The sequence below is a fragment of the Megascapheus bottae genome, chromosome 22 (genome assembly GCF_031878675.1).
Source record: "Megascapheus bottae isolate mThoBot1 chromosome 22, mThoBot2.hap1, whole genome shotgun sequence".
Classification (NCBI taxonomy): Eukaryota; Metazoa; Chordata; class Mammalia; order Rodentia; family Geomyidae; genus Megascapheus; species Megascapheus bottae.
Window position 1 is genome coordinate 16,033,553 of NC_143530.1, and position 17,270 is coordinate 16,050,822.

A 17,270-nucleotide genomic window follows, 5' to 3' on the forward strand; every position below is an offset into this window, starting at 1 on the left:
CTTTGAAACCTTTTATTTTATTGTTGGGATAATGTATAGAGGGGTCACAGTTACATTCACCAGATAGTAGGTGCATTACTTCTCCCACATTTATACCCCTTCTCATGTTTCTGTCCCCATTTCTCTCTCCCACCCCTCCCACTCATCTTGTTTCCCCCCTTCCCTTCCCTATTGCAAATAAACGTCTATATGATATACCAGGTGACAAAGTCAGATACAGTAACAATATGAGATTAACCATAAGGGCAACAAAAGAGAAGAGAAATAGTATAATATTTTAAGAATAACAACCACACAAGATAAAGCTCTTGTTTCCATATCCTGGAGATCCTTTCATTTAGTCTCATCCTATATGACCTTACGTACCTAGGTTTTGAGCTATTGTAATCATCTGCTAGGAGAGATTGCTGTTTTCATATTTTTTATGGTACCTTTCCCAAGCTCTTTGAGTGAGGGACTCCACTGGGTATTTTTAGTTGAATTGGGCCTGTGCATTTTGTAGCTGGCGCTACACTCTCAGAAGCCCTGGCGACCATTGTATTAAAATCCACCCCCAAGTCTCCACACCTTCTCTGAACTTTAATTTGCCATTCTTAGTTCTTTCCATGTTACAGAGATTGGACTGTGAGCTAATACCGCAAAATGAGGGGAGATGCTATTTTCAGAGTACAACCTCTTTGTTTCTCTTATAAAGTACAGAGTTGAGTTGAAATGTGCTTGTTTTGTTTTCAAAGGGTCTGGATGTTACCTGTAATATATAAGTATTGGAAAGGAGTTTGAGAGAAAAAAAACAGAAAAGGCTTTGAAACGAAGGAACCTTCCAACCTGCTAGGCCCCGCTGGGATTTGAACCCAGGATCTCCTGTTTACTAGACAGGCGCTTTAACCAACTAAGCCACAGAGCCCACATAGCACAGTTTTTGGTTTCCTTTTATCAGAGAATACAGAGGTACATAATATTGTAGAAAAACCTTATTAGAATTCCCAAAATACATGATGAACGATGTAAAAAAGTTTTGAGACTCAACGATATTATAACTAATGTTACGTATTTTACATTTCTATTTCAGCATAGAAATGGATTTTCTGTGACTTCTGATGGTCCATACCGACTCAGGTATGTAGAGACGCGAGGCGACGTCCTTTCCTTTTGGCTTTGCTGTAGTATGGACGGTGATTTCTCAGACCGAGTAGTTACTAGGTGGTAAGTAGGTGTTGGCTTCCATCTTTTGCTGTACTACGCACACCTCTCTATCCTATCTTACTACTTTTTAACTATTCTAGAGCCCTGGGTTCATTGTTCAATATTGGTTTAAAGAAAAAAGACAGAGAGACAGGAAAGACAGAAAGGAAGAATTTGCTAAGTTGACTAGGAAAGTTTACTTAAGAAGTTTCTGCACAACGGAAAAGTAATGTAAAACACACACGTCCTGCCGAGACCCGGGATTGAACCAGGGACCTTTAGATCTTCAGTCTAACGCTCTCCCAACTGAGCTATCTCGGCAACCTGCAGAACATATTTTTTGTTCATTTCTTTTACTATACTTACTCTCAGTTGCCTTCCCCTTCTCCCTTCATCTCTCCTGATTTTATGAACGCTTCAGAAGTTGCCTGAAATTAATTGTTCACTCAGAATTCGTTGTTTTCTGTGTATGTCGAGTGGACTAATTCTTGGCGATGTTTACCATAATGAGCTAACAAAACAGTTTAAATGTTACATCCAAAGAAATGTATACATAAGAAAATAGAAACAGATATCTAAGACTATTAGACTTAATAGTTTAATAATTGAGTGAAAAAAGTTAAAAAATGATGAGAGAATAGTAGAATTGACATGAATAGTTAATTTAAATATATATAAGTCCAGGAAAGTTAATAATATTAGTACACTGTTTATTCAAACAGTAACAGTTTAAAATAACTGAAGAAATAATAATAATAATAATAATAATAATAATAATAATAAAGCATGAATAAGCTACATGGAACAACTATAAGTAAAATCTGCTAAGATTAATTATAATCAATGTTTTTAAAATTATGAGAGAAAGAGAAAGTTTTTTTGAATAAGCTTAAAGCTTATGAGAAATCTAAGCTTATGGTTATTTATTGTTACACATATTTGCCTCAATGAATAGTCTATGGGAAATATTGAATGTATCATTCACACACACAGATATATATATATATATACGTATTTTACATTTCTATTTCAGCATAGCTCTCTCGTTCGTGTATGGATTTATATATATATATATATATATATATATATATATATATATATATATATATATATATATCTGTTGTTCCTGAGTCAAACTCAGGACCTCATACATGCTAGGCAAATGCTTTAGCTCTTCTTCTTCTTCTTTTTCTTCTTTTTTATTGTCAGGGATTCTAGTTACATATGTAAGGCAGTGAGTACATTCCTTGTCAAATATTTTTGACCTCACAAGTACTTTACCTCTTTAACTACCCCCTTCAAGCATATAATATATTACTGGTGAATTTAATCTGCTTTGGTAAGCCCAGCTGTAATTACTTTCACCCATTTTTGTCAGAAATTGGAAGTTAGGGACCCTAAAGCTGGAAATGGTGCTGTGGCTCAAGGGGTAGGCCTTGAGCTGAAGAACTCAAAGATAGTGCTCAGGCCCAGAGTTCAAGCCCCATGATTGACCACCGCCCCCCCAAAAAGAACACTTAAAGAATAAAGTATTGTTGGGCCTTTATTCATATTAAAGATAAGTGAATTCTGATCTTTCCAAGTAACTAACTTTAGCATATACTAATGAATAAGTCTTAAAACAATCTTTTAAGTGTACTGCTAATAGTAAAAATGGAAGGTAAGAGACAAAGCACTCAACAAATGTGACTTTTGTAATATGGAAGTGTCAAGAATTGAACCTGTTTTGATGGGATAAAGATGGCTAAAATAGAATAGAGAGCTCAGAAATAAGTCATCAGATATACTATCAAATCATGTTTATCTAGAGGGTCAAGAGAAAAACACAATGTTTTCAATAAATGGTCCCAGAAATATTGAATACCCACTAGCACAGTGAAGTTGGATCCTTACACAAGACAATAAAAACGAAAAATCAACGTAAAATAGCTCACTATTAAGAAGTATGAAACTCTTCAGTTCTTAAATGCAGTGTACTAAGTTCTTAAATGCAGTACTTTTTTTTAATGGCAGTACTTTTTTTTAATGTAGGTGCAATATGTTTTGACATTATCCTTTACTCATGGCTTTGTTGGTGGCAGATCAGCAAGGTAGAAACAAAAGAACTTAGCCCACATACCACATGGAGGTGCTGGGGATCGAACCCAGGGCCTCGTGCATGCTAAGCACGCGCTCTACCACTGAGCTACACCCCCTGCTGACAGCCATCTCCCTTTGAAGACACCAGATACCATTTGCCCATGTTCCGATGCTGAAATAACAGCATCTAGTATCTATTCTCCAACTGATCTGTTTTTGAAACGTGCAAGTTTTCCTTCTGGACTAGAAGCTCCCAGTTACTCTGGGAGGGTTTTTCGTAATTACTGAACCTTTCACGACTGCTTCCAGTACATTTCCCAGACGAATCGTCTCGGAAACCATCAACTTCCCTCCTAAATAATCTGCTGGGTTCCCAGAGGAACCCACCAAAACGGAGTCACGACATACTAAGATCGATGCCACGAAAGCTAGTTAGGAAACTTCGGTCCAGGTAGGGAGATAAGAGTCGATTGGAATAGCATCAAATGGTGTAACGTGCGTGCGTGTGTGTGTGTGTGTGTGTGTGTGTGTGTGTAAAATCAGTCACAACTTCCGTGGAACCACTGCGCCCAGCCCCCTCGTCTGGAAACTCGGGGCGTCGGCTCTGACCCAGTCCTGGCACCCCTAGTTATTTGAAGCTTCAGGTATCAAAGAGCGAAAAGTCCCTAACAACAACAACAAAAACTTGTGCTCGCCATGTGAAGGTGAAACAAATTAGCTCTTAGTAAGCACTTCCCGACTCCCCAACAGTGCTCAAACCCTCTATCCTTGGGGCGCAACGAGGAGACGTTAGGCCTTTATTCAAGCCGCGCGTGCAATCACCACGTGTGGACGCCGCGGGGTGCGGGGAATCTGTTAAATTTCTGAATCTTCCCAGAGAATGCTGCAGGTCGGGGAGGTTGGATGAGAATCCAGCGAGGGTCGGATTGGTGCGGGCTGCTGGGGAGGACTGCCGGAGGAGGAGGATCCGGGACCGGGAGCAGGGAGCGCGCGGGCCCTGCGCCGCGGTTTATCCGGCAAAGCACACGCAGCTCTCAAAACCTCAGCAATCTGGGACAAAAGAGAATCTTCCTGTGGAATCCAGATTTTCATTCTACTTGGCTGAGAAGACTGGAACTTCTCTCATGCTCGGGAGAAAACGCAGTTCTAGCCACGTGTGATCTGAAGGTTGCTTTCCCTAAGAGGAGTTAGGCATGTTCCCATCCTCTTGCTAAGCGTCTTCTGGGCTCCGGAATCTCCTGTTCTTCCACCTCCGCTGCCTTTTCTATTATTCTAATGGGGTTTCCCTCCTCTACTATTGCTTTCACGAGATATGTAGCTGCGAATTAGAACAGAAGTTCGGTACTTCTAGATGAAGAGTCCTATATGGCGGAGCTTTGTGTACACAAAACTTCGGATTTAAAGTCTCACAAACAGATCTGAAGACATCAGTACCATGATTACAGGACACCTACCTAGAGCGGAGGGGGTGTAGCTCAGTGGTAGAGCGCATGCTTAGCATGCATGAGGCCCTGGGTTCGATCCCCAGCACCTCCAGCTGTCTCTTGTTTTCACCGCTGCGGTACTGTTCCTTTTTTTTTATAGCTATAGGAAAGAACTCTATACTTTTAAGTTATGGTCTGCTTTCCACCACCACCACCATCATCATCAGCATCATCATCATCCTCTTGCATGGTCTTGTGTAAGAATACAATATCATCCTGAAAGCGGATATCCAATTTTTCTAGGGCCAGTTGTTGAAACGATTCTCTTTTCCTCCCTTTAATGGTCATGCCCCTCCTCATTATTGGTATAGCTGAAGGTTTATTTCTGAACTTTCTATTCTATTTTTTCCATCATTTATTTTATCCATCAAGAGAGTTTTTGCCTTCCATTCCTTTGATTCACTTCACAGTATACCAGGGGGAGAGAGAAGAAAAATAAGTATTAGAGGATGAAAACGTATTCTCCGCCTCCCCCCCCCCCTTCCTTTCACTTCCTTCTTCTTGGCATTTTTGGTGTTTGAATTCAGGGCCTGGCATTACTCAGGCTACTCAATTTATTCCATTACTTGGGCATCCTTTCCTAGCCTTGGGCCATCTTTGTTAACAGTGCCTTTTGCTTTTATAATTACGCCTGTGTGTAAGAGGAGAGACTGGACACCCATCCACAGATTACCCCACGTCCCTTCCACAGACTCTGAATGCAGTGGTGAGGCTCTGTCACCAAATGTAGCAGGATTTGAATTCCAACTTCGGAGTGAAGTGAAAAGGGAACACCATCTCTCCAATGCCACATACAGTACTTTGCACACCCAACAATTGAACATGGAGCTTTGGGCTCATGTCACTCAGTTGGGAGAGTTGAAAACTGAAGGTCTAAAACTCCCCAGAGTCTCAAAGTAAACTCTTCCTGACATTGGTAACTTATTCACAAACATCCTTTTGCATACATTCTTAAGGCTAAGGGGAGAAAAATAGAAAATGAATACCTTCAAGTTTCTTTGACCCCCCCCAAAACTTTTACTTTAGCAGCTAACACTTTTGCTTAGTATGTAAGTCTTTAAATGAAAATCTGCTCTGAATGCTGTGGCAATGTTATTGGAGGACCATGGAGAGCTCAGGAAAAAGAGACCAAAGCCTTTGATATCAATATAGATCATTAATCCTGCATATTAGCCTGAAACTATCTAGGGAGGGAAAGGCTGCCATTTCCTCTGCTTTTACCTAAATCACCTGCCTTACTTTAGCATATTCAGGAACGCTTCCCTTTTCCAGTTCATCTACGGACTGCATTCGACACTTCCAGGACTTTGATTTTGCTCCCCCCTCCCATTTTCTCAAATAGCTACATCTATATCAGCTGTTTGCTTATATGGCGTTTTCCAGCCAATCTGTGTCTTCCCTAGCCCATTCATTCCCCTTCTCCCCCACCCACCTTGCCCTGGGGTGGGGGTGGGGCAGGAGTCGTTTCATTTAAAGGTGATGGAGTTTTGGTGTTGTTCTTCAAACATTTGGTGGCTGTCAGTATTCATGCACGGGATAAAGATGAAGGGTGGAGGGGGAGCAGAGGGCTTCTCAGTACATGGCATGTCTGAACCGGCATTTAGAAGCAGCTGGAAACCCAATGCTAACAAAGCATCCGGGGCTCTAGAAAAGCTCCTCATCCCCGAATAAGGAGCGCTTTTCTCTGAGATAGTATTGTTTTGACATAGGTTGGAGGTTTTCTTGGGGCATGCCTGGAAGTGGTAAGTCACTTTCATTGAGTCTCAAGTGAGTAGAGCAGGTAACAGAAGTGGGAAGGTTCTAGAAGAAGAAATGGTGCTTCCAGCTAGAATCCAATTGTTCTTCTAATGAAGTCATTAGACAGTATACTATTCCTTAAGCTCAGGAATCGTGAGATTTAACACAGTGGATTGTGTTCAGCCAAAACAAACGAATAAAAAATAAACAAGGGAAAAATAACAGGCCTGGGCTACAATGGCAACTGGGGGTGTAGCTCAGTGGTAGAGCGTGTGCTTCGCATGTGCAAGGTCCCTGGTTCAATCCCTGGCACCTCCAGTTGAGCATTTTAACTCTTTGTTTTCTTCATGACTTCCCTTAAAAAAGGAAGTTCGGTAGATTGCCTTTCACATTCCGCTGTCTCGTTTCTACTAGAGATTGAGATTTCCTGTGTGTCCCAGCCTCGGGAACTCTGGCAAAAAGAAGACAAGAATGGGGGAGGGGACGAGGAAGGGGAGCGGGGAGGAACCGTCTGCACTCAGGTCCTCTACTTCCTAAACAACATGTCTGCACAGCCACGCTGAGTTTAGCATGAAACCTGATAAAGCATGACAAGGACCAAGAGTAAAAGACGAAAAGAAGGAGTTCGTGCTAACTTTCAAGCGATCGGAGCTCCCGGGCTTTTCCTGTGGCAAGAAAGGCCCCAGAAATGAGGTGGAGCAGGAAGCGAAAGAACTGGCTTTCACCCTGATTTTACACTGGGATTCCATTGCTTGGCTTCAGCCTTCTTTCCCCGAGGGTCAGCAGACGGTCAGGGGCGCCCCACATTCCATCACCAGGAGATCTTGCCTCCCCCCCCCTCCATCCCCCAGCATTTCCTTGGTCTCCAGAGTTCCCCCTCCCCCAACTTCCTCCTCCTCTCATCAAAAGATGACAATGGGAAAGCAGAAAGAGTCCAAGAAGACAAGAAAATTGCCGCCTGGGAAGATAAGACAAGTGATGAGAAGGCCCCAAACCCAGACAGTGAATGAGGGTCTAGCAAACCTAGGGACCTGGCTGCTGCTTCCTTCTTTTCCTCCTCTTCCTCGTCTTCTTCTTCCTCGCTATCACCCTACCCCTCCTTCTTCTGTGGTTAAAGTTGGAAAGATCCAAGGAGAATACAGAACGCTAACCTCTCCACCGAACGAACGAACGAATCGAGGGCAAGGCAGATGAGTGAGCTGGGGCATTCCTCGGTAGGGAATGAACGCTCACCGTTTTACACCTAGAGGGCATCTCAAGCCTTCTCTGATGAGGAACGCATAGGGTGCAGCTTTCCCCATTTGCAACTAGTATTTTGAATGAAAGACAACCCGGGTACGAGTTTTGGATGAAGACTATGAACACAGCTGAGGTAGAGCTAGGGGGTATGGGTGCAAAAAATCCTTGCAGAGTCACAATCAGGTAGCTGTGGGGACAGGGTTGGGTTAAGAGAAGGGGAGAATGGCAGGCTTGAATGCACAATGGCAGGTTTGCATGTGGATCACTCACATAGTATAGGAATGTGCTTCCAGGCTTTGCATCTTTTCCTTCTCTATGAATAGAGCCATATTGGAGACCTGAGGGATTTCCCTTCAAGGGGGGAAAATGCAGGACATTTTGTCCCAAGAAAAGACCTCACATTTCTTTTCACCCACTCTGGCTTTTTTTTTTTGCCTGTCCTGGAGCTTGAACTCAGGGCCTGAGCACTGTCCTTGAGCTTTTTTCTCAAAGCTAGTGCTCCACCACTTGAGCCACAGCCCCACTTTCAGCTTTTTTTCTATGTATGTGGTACCAAGGACTCAAACCCAGGGCTTCTACATGTTAGGCAAGCACTCTACCAACTAGGTCAAGCTCATGGCCCTCTGTTGGCTTTCTTTTTTTGCCAGTCCTGGGCTTAAGCTCAGGGCCTGAGCTCTGTCCTTGGATTTTTCTCAAGGCTAGCGCTCTACCACTTGAGCTTCAGCACCACTTCCGGCTTTTTCTAAGTATGTGGTACCAAGGAATCGAACCTAGGTCTTCATGCATGCTAGGCAAGCACTCTACCACTAGGCCAAACTCCTGGCTCCCCTCTGTTGGCTTTTTAAAAATTGTATTTTTATTATTATTATAAAGATGATACACAAAAGGGTTACATTTACATCCATCAAGTTCATTTGACTGTTGAGATCTCTTGGAACTGTTTCCTCTCTCTCTCTCTCTCTCTCTCTCTCTCTCTCTCTCTCTCTCTCTCTCTCTCTCTCTCTCTCTCTCTCTCTCTCTCTCTCTCTTGTTTTTTGGTTGGTCTTTGAGCTTGGACTCTGGGCCTGGGCATTGTTCCTGAGCTCTTCAGCTCAAGGCTACTGCCCTACCCTTTGAGCTACAGCACCCCTTCCGGTTTTCTAGTGGTTACTTGGAGATAGGAGTCTCAAAGTCTTTGGTGCCTAGGCTGGCTTTGAACCTTGATCCTCAGATCTCAGCCTCCTGAGTAGCTGGGATTACAGGTGTGAGCCATTTCACTAAGCCATCTAAATCTCTTTGGAGCCACCAGTGTGGCTAAGGTGCAATAAGGGGAGGACAGATTGGTGGGGAGGGAGGGCAGGTTGGTGGGGGGGGAGAGGAAAGACTAGGGGGAATTAAGTGGGTATGGTGAGGGCAGCTTGTTGTGTGTAGCTTTTGGCTTGAAAATAGGAGGTATGTACACAAAGAGTTGATCGTTTTCTTAAAATTGAAGAGAAATATGAAGTAATGGAGTATAGTTACCTTCATATGAACACTCAGTTCAGTGTCTTGGGTAGCTTAACTTGTAGGGCTTGAGGCTTTTACTCTGATGGTCTACTGTTCAAGTCCCTGGATAGGAAAACCTTTTCTTCTCCATATCCTCCATAATCCCCTAAACTCAACTTTCTCCTATTGTGAGTTATCAAAAGCCCCACATATCCAGTGTTCTATTTGTAAGTTTCCAGGTAGAAAAAATAGTTAATGATAGAAGGGATAACTTCATAAAATGGATTCCAGATTTTGTTTGTAAAGACAACAGGGGATACAGCTTCACAGCATAAATCCAGTCTTCTTTCAGGCATACCTTTGAAGATTGGGAGATTCATTTAAAATACCTATGGAAAACCCTTACTTTAAACTGGAGTGACACTGGGTTTGGATTCATTCTGGATGCCTTACTGTGCCTGAAAATGCCTCAAAAAATCAGGAATTGTTTAGCTCTCCAGTTGGGTTTATTTCTACTTTTCTGTTTGCCCTCCTTTGCCCATTGGAAACTTTTTTTTTTAGGTTCATCAAATTGCTAAGAAAAAGTTTTAGAATCTGTTGATCTGGGAGAACTTCTCTCTCAGTTGATTCCAAAGTACTAGGAAACAGAAAAGGAGTAAGTCACACTGAGCAAGAGAATTGAGTTGATTTCACATTCAAATATGTGTTGGCATCTAAGTATGAGGTGGAGAGACAAAGCCAGTTTGAACTTGGCTCTGGATCTTGATATAAAATAAGCCTGATGTCCTCTGTTTCTAGAAAAAATCATTGCTTTGCATTGTCCTGGAACAAATTCTTCCAAGTGAACTCTTGCATATTCAGGAAGTGAAGGCTGCTGTTTCCTGCTTGCTTTCAGTTACAGCTCAAAACATATCTCATGAATCACTGTGATCCAGCTTTTCTATGCCATTATGGAAACATTGATTCAATGGAAAGTTTGGAGTTACTCCAAAGTGGAATCCACTTTCTTACTCCGAAGAGAAAACATACTTATGCCAAACATCTTGTATGTGGAAAGTCTAGAACACATGAAGCATATGTTGAACCCATATATGTTCTGAGGGAAAAAGAAGCCAGTTGGGTGCTGTTTTGGAAGAAGTTACAATGAAGGTGTGTTGGAATGTCATCCTAGGTTTGAGCCCTAGCTTTAAGCACAAAGACTCTCAGGGACAGTGTCCAGGCCCAGAGTTCAAACTCCTAGACTGGAAAAAAAATTGAGAGGTCTATTTTTTTAAAGCTTAATGATATCATTTTATTCCTTGCCACAGACTTTATTTCCAAAACAACCTATAAACCTTTGCCAAGAATTTTCATCACAGAAAATACATTTTCATTATATGATTCTATTCACTTGAAAATATCATAACAATTAAGACATATGTATGGCTAAACCTTGGGGACATTATGTGAACTGAATGAACTAAATAGTCAGAGAAAAACAAATAGTGCACAAGCCTGCATATGGGTGTACTAGTTGGCTCCATGCTACTGTATTAAGTTGGCTTCATTGGCTATGGCCCCCTTTCAAGAGCAGCATACTGGGGCGGGCATGCGTGGAAGAGCAAACCACTTATCTCATGAATCAAGATGGATGGGGAGGAAGAGAAGAAAAGAGACACCTACTACACAGACTCAGTTGCACATTGAAGGAGAAACGACACAGCCATGTCAGAGATAGTATAGCAGGATTGGCTACAGATAGAGTTTGAAGAACGATTTTAGTCTGGGTCCCAGCAATGGCTCACAAAAAGAGATTTCAATAAAATGACTCTTTAGACAGCTGCACCAGGGTTCCATGCACACTGAAAGTGCTGAGGCACCAGAAGACCAGCCAAGTGGGAAGCGATCATATCTGTTAGGGTCAAAGAAATGGAGAAGGAAGAAGCCCAGTGAGAGCTGAGAGGAAGAGTAAGGTCTTTTAGAGGCAGCTACTGTCACCCCCAACGTTGCTATTGCTAGAGACAAGGCAGTGCCTTGTCCTTTAGGACACAGAGTAAAGCAAGAAGAGGAAAAGGTGGATTTAGTGAGGATAAGCAGTACATGATCACCTCCATCTAGGGGGCCTTTTGAACTCTCACATGGAACTTGAAAACTTGAGATGTCTATTGATGCTTTCTCTTTTATATTGACTTTCTACAATAAGTATACAACTGGAAACGATTTATTTTGCGGTTTCCTTCTCTTTGGATGAAGTTGGCAGTGATAGAGGACCGGTCTCTACCATTAGCATCTCATGCTGAGTGGTGTGTTTGTAACAACTGATGAACCTATGCTGGCATATCATCATAACTTAAAAGTCTATAGCATATCTAAGGGTTCATTCTTGACCTTTTGACAAATATTCTTGATGTTTTATGTATGCCATATATCTGCCATTTCACTTTCATTCAGTATTATTTTCTTTCTCTCAAATTCTAACTTGCTTTGCATATTCATCCCTCCCTCTCCTTGAGCTTTCATATTCTTGGAATCTACAGTAGTTTCACATTGGCTTTTTCTTAGTAATATGTATTTAAATTTTCTATGTTTTTTCCCTGGCTCGATAGTGGATTTCTTTTCAGGATCAAGTAATGAATGATCCATTGCCTGGATGCACCATGGTTTGTTTGATTTTTCACTTACTAAAGTGTCAATTTAATCACTTCTAAGTTTGGGCAAATATGAATACAGCAGGATGATCATTTGTGTGGAACTTTTGGGGTTGACATAGATTTTTTTTTAACTCTTGGGAGTAAATCCATCAGATGCTATTGCTGTACCACCTGGTAAGACTGTTTACCTTTGTAAGAACTTACCAAAGTGCATGCCAAAATGCTGTATGGTTGTGCATTTCCACTGGCAATGACTGAATTTCCACCACTCCACATTTGGGTCAGCATTTGATGTCATCAGTGTTTAGATTTGGGACAGTCTGATAGCTGCTGATGGCCTATTTTAAATTGGATGGCTTGTTTGGCTAATGTCTCATTTTAACAGTTCCTTGTATGTTTTAGATATAGTCCTTCAGCAGATACTCATTTTGCAAATGTTTTCTACAAAATTGTGGCTCCTCTTCTGCTTTTCTCCAGTGTCTTTCACAGAGGCTATATTTAAAACTTCATCAATTTATTGCCACATCGACCACGCCTTTGATGTTGTCATTTCGATTTTTGAAGTGTCCTCTGCCATAGAACTTCTGAACCAAGAGGCAAAAATCTCTGCCTGTGTCTGATGCAGCCGGGCCTAAGGCAGAGCGAGCGTTCAGAATGGGTCGTTGCAGCGGCGGCCGGAGCTACTGACCTGTGCAGATCCACAGAGACGCTTCGTCCAGCTTCGTTCAGTCTCAGTCCACTGCATCTCCGCCGTAGGGAGACTTAGAACAAGCTACGATTCCTTGAGAAGCCAAGAATCCCAGAAACATGGTCTGGTGTCAGGCGGACTAGATGATCGGAGGAATGGGGTGTGGGGCACAGCCTACGGGCATGAGGATTAAGACAGGATTTACGTATTTGCTTTTCCCTGGACGATTTCTGCAACTGGAACCCCGTGGAGAAGCGACAGCTTGGAAGATGCAGTTGATTATTTGATGCAACCAACGGGGATGGGTGGGGTAGGGTGGGATGCATTTCTCATGATTTTTTTTTAAAGACTTTAAGAATATATTTGAATCACACACACAAAAAAAACCCAAAGAAAGGTATTACATAAGGAAAAAATAATGTAACAAATTAATGTTCATTTCTCATGATTTTAACTGGGGAAAAAAGAATTCTTCATCTACGAGGAAGGGCGGAATCCCTTAATTCTTTCAGTTTGGGATTCAACGTGGTTAGTCAAAGAGTTGTTAGGCTTCTACACTCCTAGTTTGCTCTTCGTAACACTTGGATTTGGAGTGTTCGGTGTGGCCCAGGAGGAATTTAATTGGATGCGATCGGGATGACGCTTCATTCGAAGGCAAGCCCTCCAGAAGAAACCTGCGATAATGTGAAATAAATCGGGCTTTCACAATACAGGAAGTCCACCTAACGCCAGCGCTGCAGCAGGGGATGTAGCTCAGTGGTAGAGCGCATGCTTCGCATGTATGAGGCCCCGGGTTCGATCCCCGGCATCTCCAGTAGCATTTTCTTTTTTGTTTTGTTCAACTTTTCTGGCATCATTACTTCCTATTGTTGTCTGTTGTTCTTCCATTTCCTGCGTTGGAAAACTTTCCCTGCGATATTTATTGTGTTAAAAGCAGTACAACGCCTTAGCGACAATTCATGAGTGAATTCATCCCACTACACATACATCGGGGAAGAAGGAGCACAGCAGCATATAAAATAATGATTTATCTTCAATTAAATCACATCGTATGTATTCCTACTGTTCAGTGGAAAACAAATAGTAGGTAAAAATAGTCTCCCCTGCCCCCCAGGGGAGTGAGTGGTGGGGACTGGGTGGGAGAGAGGCCGGTAGCATGCCTTTTTAATATTGAGATGGTATTTGCACATCAGTATTCAAGAATCTACCCTATAATTACTATCTTTATCTTTCTCAAGGTTTTTATGCAAAAGAACTGATCATATGGAGAGAAAGAGGTCTGAGACAATAGTAAAGGTTAAGAAATAGCCTATGGAAATGGAAGAGAGAGTTGATTAGAAATTATAATCAGATTGTCTGACAAGAGGGCATGGTGGCACACGCCTGTGATCCAAGTTGAGACAGAAGAAGCCCTGTCTCCAAAATACAACAAAACAAAAACAAAACAAAGTTGCTTAACAATACAGAGTACTCAACTAATGTTGTATTCTGTGCAATGAATAAAGCAAATTTTCTGGCTTATAGGAGTCCTGTTTTGCACTTGCATTCTCTCTGGTTCATCTGAGTGCTATTGAAATACAAGTTTGTTGTATTGCTTTTGTCTACATTTAAAAACACACTAAAATGACATCTTTCTCCACCATTGTTAAGAGGAAATCTAATCACTTATTACTATTTTTTTTAAGAATTGGTTGGATAGTTCCTTAGGTTTTGAACTTTTGTTTATATATAAACACAGAGTTCTTTTAGTTTTTCCTGACTTGAATACTTTTCATCTTCAGTGGAGAATCCAAGAATATAACTGCTTTTTAAGATTGAGGAACTTTGGAACTTTACTAAAGAATTGTTGACCATTTTGAAAATCAGTTGGACAAGAAGAGCATGACTTTTGGATTTAAACATCCTACACAATGTATATGCCTTCACCTGTATTTGTTTTAGTCACACTGTTGTGTTTTTTTTTGTTTTTTTTTTTTGAGCGGGTCATGATGGGGCTTGAACTCTGGGCCTGGGTGCTGTCCCTGAGCTCTTCAGCTCTACCCATGAGCCACAGCCCGAGTCCCACTTCCTCTTTTCTAGTGATTAATAGAGATAAGAACTTCGTAGTGCCAGAGCTGGCTTTGAAACCCGATCCTCAGATCTCAGCCTCCTGAGTAGCTAGGCTTACAGGCATGAGCCACAGCGTCTGGCTGACTGTATTATTATTTTTTTTCTAAAAGTCATTCTAAATATTTGCCATAAGGAAAAGTACAACAACATTTTATTGATTTTAAATTAATTTTATTTTTTATTTGAAAGCCAGTTCTAATTTACATAAAGTGATTTGGAGAGGAAAACTATGTAAATATCGAATTTTTCTTTGTAGTACTGGAGTTTGAACACATGGGCCTTTCTTGGCTTCAACCACATCTTCAGCCCTAAGTACGAGTAGTTTTTATTTCAGGATATTAAAGAGCATGTTGCAAAACTATTTGCTGTAGAGAGAGCCTTGGTTCTGTTAAGATTAAGAACCATGCTTTAACTTATGAATCATGGTTTAACTTGTAAACCATGGTTTATATTATGAATCGGGTATATTACTGCCTAACAACATTATGTATCTGCAGGCAAAGAACCAAATGCTTGCGGGATAAGTGAGTGGCTGTCCAGAACCTAATATACTTAGCAGCAAAGTCCACAGAATCTAGCCTCTAGGCTTTACTTTTCAGATGTCAACTACATTTGCCTTTTAAAGTAATTCTTAACTGGACTACGGTATAGAGCTTGTTGCCTTGAATGTTTCTTCTTGATGGATGTTTCATGACATTTATGTGATTGACTTCTTGCATTCGAATTTTAACACACTTTAATGGCTCTCTCTCGCTCTCTCTCGCTCTCTCTTTCTCTCTCTCTCTCTCTCTTTCCCTCCCCCCTCAGTAGGGAGAAGAACATTGTAACACTTGTTTAATTTTGAATAACCTCCAAGTACTACAGAGGCATAAAATTTTGTCTCATTTCATAGGGCGGATTAGAAGCCCCACTTCTCAGGCGGCGGGGATGTAGCTCAGTGGTAGAGCGCATGCTTAGCATGCATGAGGTCCCGGGTTCGATCCCCAGCATCTCCAGCCTTTTTGCATCTCTACCTTCTCCGTTACAGTCTGATCAAGCATTGACTTCCTTCCCGAGTTGAATGTGGCTGCCGTTATGGTGGTAGCCATCTCCTCAAACATTTTATTCTGTGCTCTCAGAGCTCTCCTATCGTGATCCACATAGTAAAACAGGCTGTGTCCATGAAAAGCCGACTTCATCCTCACAAGCGTTGACGCGGAGGGCTTCTGTGATCGCGGTAGAGTCCTGGGCGCTTCGCTTTGATGCTGGGGTCTGGAATAGAGGGTGAGCTTCGGAGATGTACTTCCGTCTTCACATTTTTTTAATTTAAAGACAGACGGATTTTCCTCGGAAAGAAAATACACTGTTACCGGGCACCATGTTCTTCCAAACGCAGCGCTTCTTTAACATCCAACCCCGAGCATTTCAGCAAACATGTTGTATTCCTTCAGCCCCTGCGCTTACCAGGGAGCGCTCCTATTGAGGTCTAGATCTGGTTTACAGGTTCTAAAATTGTTCTCTTCCCTCCCTCGTTCCCTCTGTCTCTTTCCTCTTCTTCTCCACCCCCTCCCTTTCTCTGTCTCCCCCTCTCCCTTTGTCTTGGAGCTTTAGTCTCAATGTCCCACTTGAGACAGCTTGTCACGTTAGTAAATAAAGGGGATTTAGAAAACAACTTTACTGTGTTTGATTTTCTCCAAGTCAAGTCTCCAGTCATTGGCAGAACATGGTCTGGTTGCAATTAAGGTTTGTAGAACATAATCCAGGAGGAAAGCACCAAATTCCTTAAAATAGCCCAGGCTACCTGCTATCCCCCCCTTATGTTCAACTCTAATGCTTTGTTCTCTCAGTTGACAGTGGACCTAGAGCTTGTACCAACTTATGGTCAAGAAAAGACAGAATTAAGGGTCTTAGCATGAGTTTGTGGTGTGTAATGTTCTAATGACTGCCTTTTATTACCTTGAGCTAAATCATGGGACAGTCCTTATTCCTAATATTTGTTAGAAAGAGTCCTATGACAATGTAACTCTGACCTAGACTTAAAGTCCTTAGAATATTTTGAACTAAATAATAATAATAATAAAACAACTGTCACCACATGCTTCAATGAGCAAATAGACTACATAGCTTTGCCTTGCCAGTTCCTGATTTTTTTTTAAGTTTGTGCCAATACTAGAGCTTGAATTTATAGTCTCATACTCTTTCTTAGCTTTTATGATTCAAGACTGGTGCTCTAAGACTCCACTTTCAGTTTCTTGGTGGTTAATTAGAAATTAGAGTCTCATCTCTGGCCATAAAAGAAATGCAAATCAAAACAACTCTAAGATTCCACCTCACTCCAGTTAGAATGGCCAGGATCAGGAAAACTAATAACAACAGATGCTGGAGGGGATGTGGCCAGGAGGGATCACTATTACACTGTTGGTGAGAGTGCAAACTCCCTCAACCACTATGGAAAGCAGTGTGGAATTTCCTCAAAAGATTAAACATAGAGCTCCCCTATGACCCAGCAATTCCACTACTTGGCATTTACCCAATTGGCCAGAAACAAGGACAGTCTAAATCCACTAGCACAACGATGTTCATTGCAGCACCATTTACCATAGCAAAGATATGGAACCAACCCAGATGCCCCTCAGTTGATGAGTGGATCAACAAGATGTGGTGTTTATACACAATGGA

General features: G+C 41.7%; 7 non-coding genes across 7 annotated transcripts; 4 read left to right on the forward strand and 3 right to left on the reverse strand.

Annotated features, from left to right (window-relative positions):
- Positions 1 to 830: 830 nt before the first annotated feature.
- On the reverse strand, positions 831 to 904 carry Trnat-agu (transfer RNA threonine (anticodon AGU)). The gene has a single exon. It is a non-coding gene; the product is annotated as a tRNA-Thr (tRNA).
- A 526-nt stretch (positions 905 to 1,430) lies between these two features.
- Trnaf-gaa (transfer RNA phenylalanine (anticodon GAA)) lies at positions 1,431 to 1,503 on the reverse strand. The gene has a single exon. It is a non-coding gene; the product is annotated as a tRNA-Phe (tRNA).
- Positions 1,504 to 3,305: 1,802 nt separating this feature from the next.
- Trnaa-agc (transfer RNA alanine (anticodon AGC)) lies at positions 3,306 to 3,377 on the reverse strand. Its single transcript has one exon. It is a non-coding gene; the product is annotated as a tRNA-Ala (tRNA).
- A 1,348-nt stretch (positions 3,378 to 4,725) lies between these two features.
- On the forward strand, positions 4,726 to 4,797 carry Trnaa-agc (transfer RNA alanine (anticodon AGC)). Its single transcript has one exon. It is a non-coding gene; the product is annotated as a tRNA-Ala (tRNA).
- Positions 4,798 to 6,728: 1,931 nt separating this feature from the next.
- Positions 6,729 to 6,800, forward strand: Trnaa-cgc (transfer RNA alanine (anticodon CGC)). Its single transcript has one exon. It is a non-coding gene; the product is annotated as a tRNA-Ala (tRNA).
- A 6,445-nt stretch (positions 6,801 to 13,245) lies between these two features.
- Positions 13,246 to 13,317, forward strand: Trnaa-cgc (transfer RNA alanine (anticodon CGC)). Its single transcript has one exon. It is a non-coding gene; the product is annotated as a tRNA-Ala (tRNA).
- A 2,218-nt stretch (positions 13,318 to 15,535) lies between these two features.
- Positions 15,536 to 15,607, forward strand: Trnaa-agc (transfer RNA alanine (anticodon AGC)). Its single transcript has one exon. It is a non-coding gene; the product is annotated as a tRNA-Ala (tRNA).
- Positions 15,608 to 17,270: the final 1,663 nt, after the last annotated feature.